Source organism: Aquarana catesbeiana, linkage group LG03, assembly GCF_042186555.1.
Source record: "Aquarana catesbeiana isolate 2022-GZ linkage group LG03, ASM4218655v1, whole genome shotgun sequence".
Taxonomy (NCBI): Eukaryota; Metazoa; Chordata; class Amphibia; order Anura; family Ranidae; genus Aquarana; species Aquarana catesbeiana.
Genome location: NC_133326.1, coordinates 120,667,594 through 120,674,797, shown reverse-complemented (window position 1 = coordinate 120,674,797; position 7,204 = coordinate 120,667,594).

The window sequence follows — 7,204 nt, the reverse complement described above, 5'->3', positions numbered from 1 at the left end:
GATGCCTGCTATTATCGTCTTTTTCAGCTGGTGATTCCCTACACCATAAGAACGATAAACAGTACGAAAAATATCGCGCTACTGCAAGACATGAAATTAAAAAAAAGATAAATAAAAATAAAGGGAAGCAGCAACTAAAAGTTAGATACACACTAAATAAGATAAGAAAACATTGTAGCAGCGCTAAAACATACAAAACACAAAGTTAAACGTGAAAAACGAAATATGAACCAGTTAATGATGTATGGTTAAGTCAAAAGGCATAACAAAAAATTGAATCAAATAAATAAATAAAATCCAAAATTTACATAGATAAAGTCCAAAATTGCATAACATGTGTGATGGTAGGATATACACATCCACAATAGGTAATGTGAAAGTCCGTGAACACAGGTGTGCATAAATAGATGAATAATCAGTGACAAATTCCTCCACCACAAACAATCTGCTAACACCACACAAAATGCACGCTTACCACAAGGCAAGCCAGATGAGCTTGCGGCCAATTGCCCAGCTGGGGCCTTTATCCAGGGGTGATTTAAATAAGGTAACTCAAAATGGTCAGTATGATGTAGAGCAGTGTTTCTCAACTCCAGTCCTCAAGGCGCCCCAACAGGTCATGTTTTCAGGATTTCCCTCAGATGAAACGGCTGTGGTAATTACTAAGGCAGTCAAACCGATCAAATCACCTGTGCAAAATAATGGAGTGCCTGAAAACATGACCTGTTGGGGTGCCTTGAGGACTGGAGTTGAGAAACACTGATGTAGAGGATATATCCAGCAGACAGCCAGGAAACCCCGATCGGGCAGGTCCCATAAGGAGTGGTCAAATGTTACCCAGAATGAAAAAGGAACTCACCATAGCTTAATTCCTATAAAGTACCGTTTAATAGAAATTTAAAATTAAACTTACAGCAATGAACGTTAAAAACAGCAAAATAGCCTCCAGGCTGTGCAAACACCCATCCGCTTAGTCAGATACACGCGATGACGTCAGAACATCAGCTCCTCCCGACGCGCGTTTCGTCATATAATGACATTGTCAGGTTTTTTTTGCTAGAAAATTACTTAGAACCCCAAACATAATATTTTATGTCACACTGTATTTGCGCAGGAGTCTTTTAACCGCTTCCCGCCTGCCAGCCGTCATATGATGCCTGCCTCTACAGGCATCATTCAGATATCACTGCGGTTTATTACGATTATTATCTTCCATCTGTATATACCAAATGTCCTTTAGCGCTGGGATGGGAGGATTGGAGTAGGGCTTATTGCCTCCTTTTTGTTTGTATATTGATTATTGTTTACTCTAGCTTGCTATGGATATTTTTAGGTATTTGCAAAGCAGACAGATTGATCTTGATAGTCTCTTTTCGGTTGATGAACAACCACCAACCAATGAGAATTTTGATAATTTATTTATTTCTTTGGGTAATGCTCTAGAAAAACAAATACGCACTTGGTGGGATATTTGTACTATAGAGCATTACCTGAAAGAGAGGATTATTATACGCAGCCTGAGGTGGGAAGTCACACCCCAGGATGGATTAGATGATCCAGCTTCTATGCAAGACTGGTTAGATTTCTTCAATGGGGTCAGACTAAAATTGCAACAATTAGTGTTAGAAAGGAAAAAGAAAAAAATGACTAAATTAGAAACTATAATAAAAGAATTACAGCAACAGTTGGAACCAATAAAAGATTCGCAACAATATGTTTCTTTTAATGAAAAAATTACCAAAAAATTAGAAAAAATAGATAAAGACTCGCAGAAAAAGAAGTTAAAAAAGTTTTATAGGGACCTTAAGGACTTCCGGACTAATGCTATCTACTTTTGGCAAAATACCGCAAGGCCCACCCATTTGGAGGGTGAATCACAGGATAGTGAACCAACACATTCTGAACATACTACACAACAACCTACTCAGCAGACCTCTGTACAGAGGAGAGAGGTGGTATTACAGCAAAAAAAGCAGAATATCCCCACTCATCTACGCCCTGGCACTCCAGCTAAGGGAGTTGGTAACCAGAGTAGGGGCAATAGAGGGAGGGGTGGGACTGTTAGGACTTCCCATTCCTCAATTTATGATCATGCATACCAGGTACCAGTTGGTAATAGGTTTGAACCATTGTGGGACCAGAATACCGTGTATAGCTATTCGTCTCTGCACCCTTTTTTAGGGAGAGGCCGGGGGGGTCAGAGGAGAGGCAGGGGTTTTCCACCCCACAGATCCAGACCTCCCTACCATTATTACCCACCAACAACATCCATGTACAAACAAAATCAGTGGAAGGACCCTTACCACTGGGAAAGAAACCCACCTCAACAACAAAACCCAAGACAAAGCGAGCCAGGGGATGTAGAGCAGGACACAGGGTCCAAAAAAAGAAGGAGGGAAACAGATTAGGAGATATTTTTATTCTTAGTAATACACCGCTTACACATAAAGAAACTAACATCTTACATCAGGGACTAAAATGTGGCCTTAAAGCAGGGGTCCACCTATCTATCGTTTTTTTTTTTTTTGAGTTCATTCACAAACTTTTCTTCTCAGCATTACATACTCACATATTGTGTGTAATATGTCCGCCTGTGTCAGATTTCGTTGGAAAGAATAACTTATATTATTCACTGCAGGCGGTTTCCATCTTCATTGTGGGCATTTGAAGCCCACAAGCATTTATTTCCTGGATGTGGTGAATGCTGTGCTCCCAGCATTCACTGCTCGTTCCCGCACATGCTCAGTGGCATCCTGGGAAGCCCGAGACTAGCTCCCAGGAGTCTAGGAGAGGCTAGAAACACGCCTACTCCCACGGGAGGAGAACCAGGAAGTGCAAAGAAGAATAGAAAAATAAAAGGTAATTACGGCGATTTAAATTTTTTTAAATGGCATGTCAGCATCTAGGCAAGGAAGAGAATACATACAGATATTGTTCAAAATTTGGGTGGAACTCCGCTTTAATAGACCACTCACCAAGTTCGATGCCTATATAGATGTACATAAATATGTGCGTAGGCTGAGTATTAAAAAACATTTTTTAAATAAAAACTTGAACCCAACCAGTCTGAGCGGGGTCTCAGCACTGGCGGTGGATAGTGGGTTAAAAAACAAGTCCTTATTCAATCCCCCCAATAATGGCTCCCACCATTTGGAGGTTTTCAAAAGTCTTATTTTAAGAGATTTAGATCAGTTAAAACCAAAAAAACAAGTGAACCCGAGATATATTAAGGAAGGCATTGAGTCACTTGAAGCGAGAAAGGACATGATAATCAGACCTGCTGACAAGGGAGGGGGAGTGGTGATTATGTCAAAGGACTACTACACCACTCAGCTGTCTGAATTGTTGTCAGATAAAGATACATACGAGATGCTAGGTAAGGATCCAACCCCTCAGTACTGAGCCGAATTAAAAACGCTGATTGATTTTGGATATCGCTCACATGTCCTTACGGACAAAGAAAAAAGATTTCTGTTCCCCAGCAGTAGTCGCACCCCTACTATTTACACCCTTCCGAAAATCCACAAGGATTCGACCAATCCCCCCCTAGACCCATAGTTAATGGGATTGATTCGGTCACCTCAAGATTAGGACAGTATTTAGACATATTCCTACAAAAAAGTATAACCACAACCAGAGCCTATTTGAAAGACACTAAGAGTTTATTACAGGATCTGAAAGAAATCAGCTTAGCAGGGAAGAATGAGGTGTATCTGGTCACATCTGATGTGACCAGCTTATACACTATTATCCAACATGAGGATGCTCTACTAGCACTCAATTGGGCATTGAGTAAAAGGGAAGATCTGCCTCTGAGCCAAAAAATATTTCTTAGAGATGCGTTAGACTTCTGTCTCTCTCACAATTACTTCTGGTTTGACCATCATTTCTTCACCCAGAAGAGGGGCGTTGCAATGGGTGCGAAATTCACGCCCAGCATCGCTAAACTCTTTATGGGTGAATGGGAGGATAAAGAGATTTTTAGAGACAGACGACCAGAACTCTTATATTACAAACGCTATATTGATGACCTGATATTGATATGGGCAGGTTCAGAACTGGCACTTCAAGATTATATGTCTCATTTGAACAACAATACTCATAATATCAGACTTACGAGCCAGTGGAGCACTGAGGAAATACACTTTTTAGATGTGAACATCTACAGAGTTGGTGACAGAGTACAAACGAAAGTGTTCTTCAAACCCACCGACAGAAATAGTTATCTTCCAGTGCATAGCGGCCACCATCCGCTATGGTTGAAAAATGTGCCCAAGGGCCAAATATTGAGGGTCAGGAGAAATTGCTCAGAATTAGAGGATTTTGACCAACAGGTTACAGTATTAAAAAATAGGTTTGTGGAAAAAGGGTATAAACCTCGGTTTTTAGATCCTATTATTGAGGAGATTCGGTCTCTCCCTCGAGATCATTGTTTAAGAGATGCACCCAGGATGGAAAGAAACTTAGATCATGAATGGAGTTTCATATCTCCCTTCCACTCACAGTACAAGGAGGTGGAGAATATTTTCCATAAGCATTGGCATGTCCTTTGTCTGGATAGGACACTGGCAAGTGTTCTACCTGACAAGCCCAAGTTCATTTACCGTAAGGCGCCAAGCTTTGGGGATGTTATAGTCAAAAAGATTATTGATCCCCCCCCGGGAGAACCTTCTGGGAACAAAATGTTTTTTTTGCGTGCCGGAAGTGCAAAGCGTGTAGAATGGTAGCGAGACCTATGAGAAAAATAGAAAAATTCACTGCAACTTCCAACAATAGGGAATTTGAAATTAAGCACTTTATAACATGTAATACATCACATGTAGTGTATGCCCTGCGTTGTCCATGTGGATTAATGTACATAGGTCGCACTAAGTGAGTGAGAATCGCTGAGCATGTGCACAACATTACTATTGGCTATAAAGGCCATAACGTATCCCTGCATTTCAAATTACATCACGGACAAGATCCTGCTGGATTGTTATTTTGGGGGATTGATCACATCAAACAATCTTGGAGGGGGGGTAATATAATAAGGGATTTATCAAAAAAAAAAACTCAATGGATTTTTTTAACTGACACTCTTAGCCCGAAAGGTTTAAATATCGAACTTGATATTAATTGCTTTATCAGCGATTTTTAGGTTCACTAGAGGGGACGATTACACAATGTATTAGAGTTTTAATGGAGGGGTTCCTCACTCTGAAGATTTTGATCTGTTTTTTGTATAGATAACTTAATAACTATGCCCCGTTTGGATTACAGATTTTTTTATTGTGTATGTACAATATGGAACTATGTGATACAGAGCGGTACTGGAGAATCTTTTATCAACTACCGCTTTCTATCTACGTAGAATTTTAGATTATGCCGTGCAGGTAATTTTAATCTGATTGGATTTTAACCACTATTATTTTTGTGATTTTATCACAAGTTCCGAGGTTGCTGCGATTATATGCGATTTTGCATGCAACATTTTATGTCAATAGGTATGTCAGATCATTTTAATCTGATTAGATTTTAATCATTATTATTTTCGTGATTTTATCACAAGTTCCGATGTTGCTGCGAATATATGCGATTTTATGCGATTTTGTATGTAACATTTTTATTTTTTGTTAATTTTATTTCAATTTTATGTCGCAATGTGATAAACTTATATGATTTAATATGATAATTATATCGGGTGAGGAACTATGGGTATTTTAATTACTTGGTCACTACACTGCGACATCCATATAGCTTAATTGTTTTTGGGGGTTAAGCGACTCTCTCTCTTCAGTTGCACCTGGAATATATGGAAGAGGAGATGTTTAGTTTTAATCCAGGACATAAGCACTGTTTCTCACAAGGAATTGGGAGTTTGCAGATGTAATGCAAGATTCTGGTATAAATAGACTGCGGTGTCATTTAAATGTGCAGCCTGCAGCTTTTGGTTGGTTGGAGTATGGATACGTTCCCAGTTTAAGATAGGGACGCACCTTCCAATCAGACCTAGTGCTTACCAAGTATTAACTCATTAGGGCGGAGTGTTGGTCGCGCCCCACCCCCTGGTTTTCAGATAAATTTTGTTCAACAAGCCGTGTAGTCATGCTCTTTGAAAAAGTCTACCTGACGAAACTAGTCAGAGCACGATACCAGGGCAACCGTTATCACGTGAGGATGCAGTGTGCTTCTAGCCTGAAGCTTCAGACACTAGAGGGAGGAAGTGCGGATCAGCTGTGCCTGGTTGACACGCAGTGCGCTCCAAGCTTGTAGTTGTATACTAGTGGAATGAAGGACTGATCAGCTGTGAGTGTGTATCATCCATCCAGTCTGCAACCAGTACCCTTGTGCTTTGAGAGAAGCAGTTTGAGTTATCCACTATTACCAACCAACTGAAAGCTAGAAGGCTATCCTTTGTAAGGAACTGCACCCACTGATTTTTACAGTGTATTTACTTTATTAGTTTTTTTTTTTTTCTCTTATATGTGACTTACAATAATTATCAAAACGGTACTGGACTATTCGGGGTCTCTTTTTTACATGTGGACATTGTTGCTGTTATCTGATCATCAACCCTGGAGGACTTCGGGAGTAAACAGAGAGAGGATTTGATCCAAGGCTTGTTAACCTCTTGGCTCCGGTGAGTTTGAACCCCTACGGGGTGTGTGCAGCACAAGGTGTCCCAATAGATGGTGAAAGGTGCACTCATCAGATCTACTATTCATATAAGGGAATCCAGACCGAGCTCCAACCGCTGTGTCTTTGTTGGAATTTACCTGCCTGCATGTGTTTTGCTTGCATTTACAAGGACTTTGCTTTATCAGTCAGCACTGAGGACTGAAAATAGCGCTGCTTTGATGGGTTAATTGCTGTTTCATATAGTACATTCATTCATCCATATTTATATTTATATTTCTTTTGTATTAAGTGGCTGCTGAGAGATATCTCACTCAGAATATGGTGACATCAGGTTAAATCACTGCGGTTTATTACCATTATTATCTTCCATCTGTATATACCGAATATCCTTTAGACAAATCCGCCAGCCCTGGATGTTTACCATGGAGATTTCCAGCGAGGAACAGATGGTTGCCGGAGTCTCTATGATCATTCGGAGGCCGGGCGCGATGTTATGACGTCATGCCCGGCCTCTGCATTGAAACAAACGGCGCCGCCTCGGCTGGGAATGCTGAGATCTTTTTTTTTTAATTTTATTTCAGGC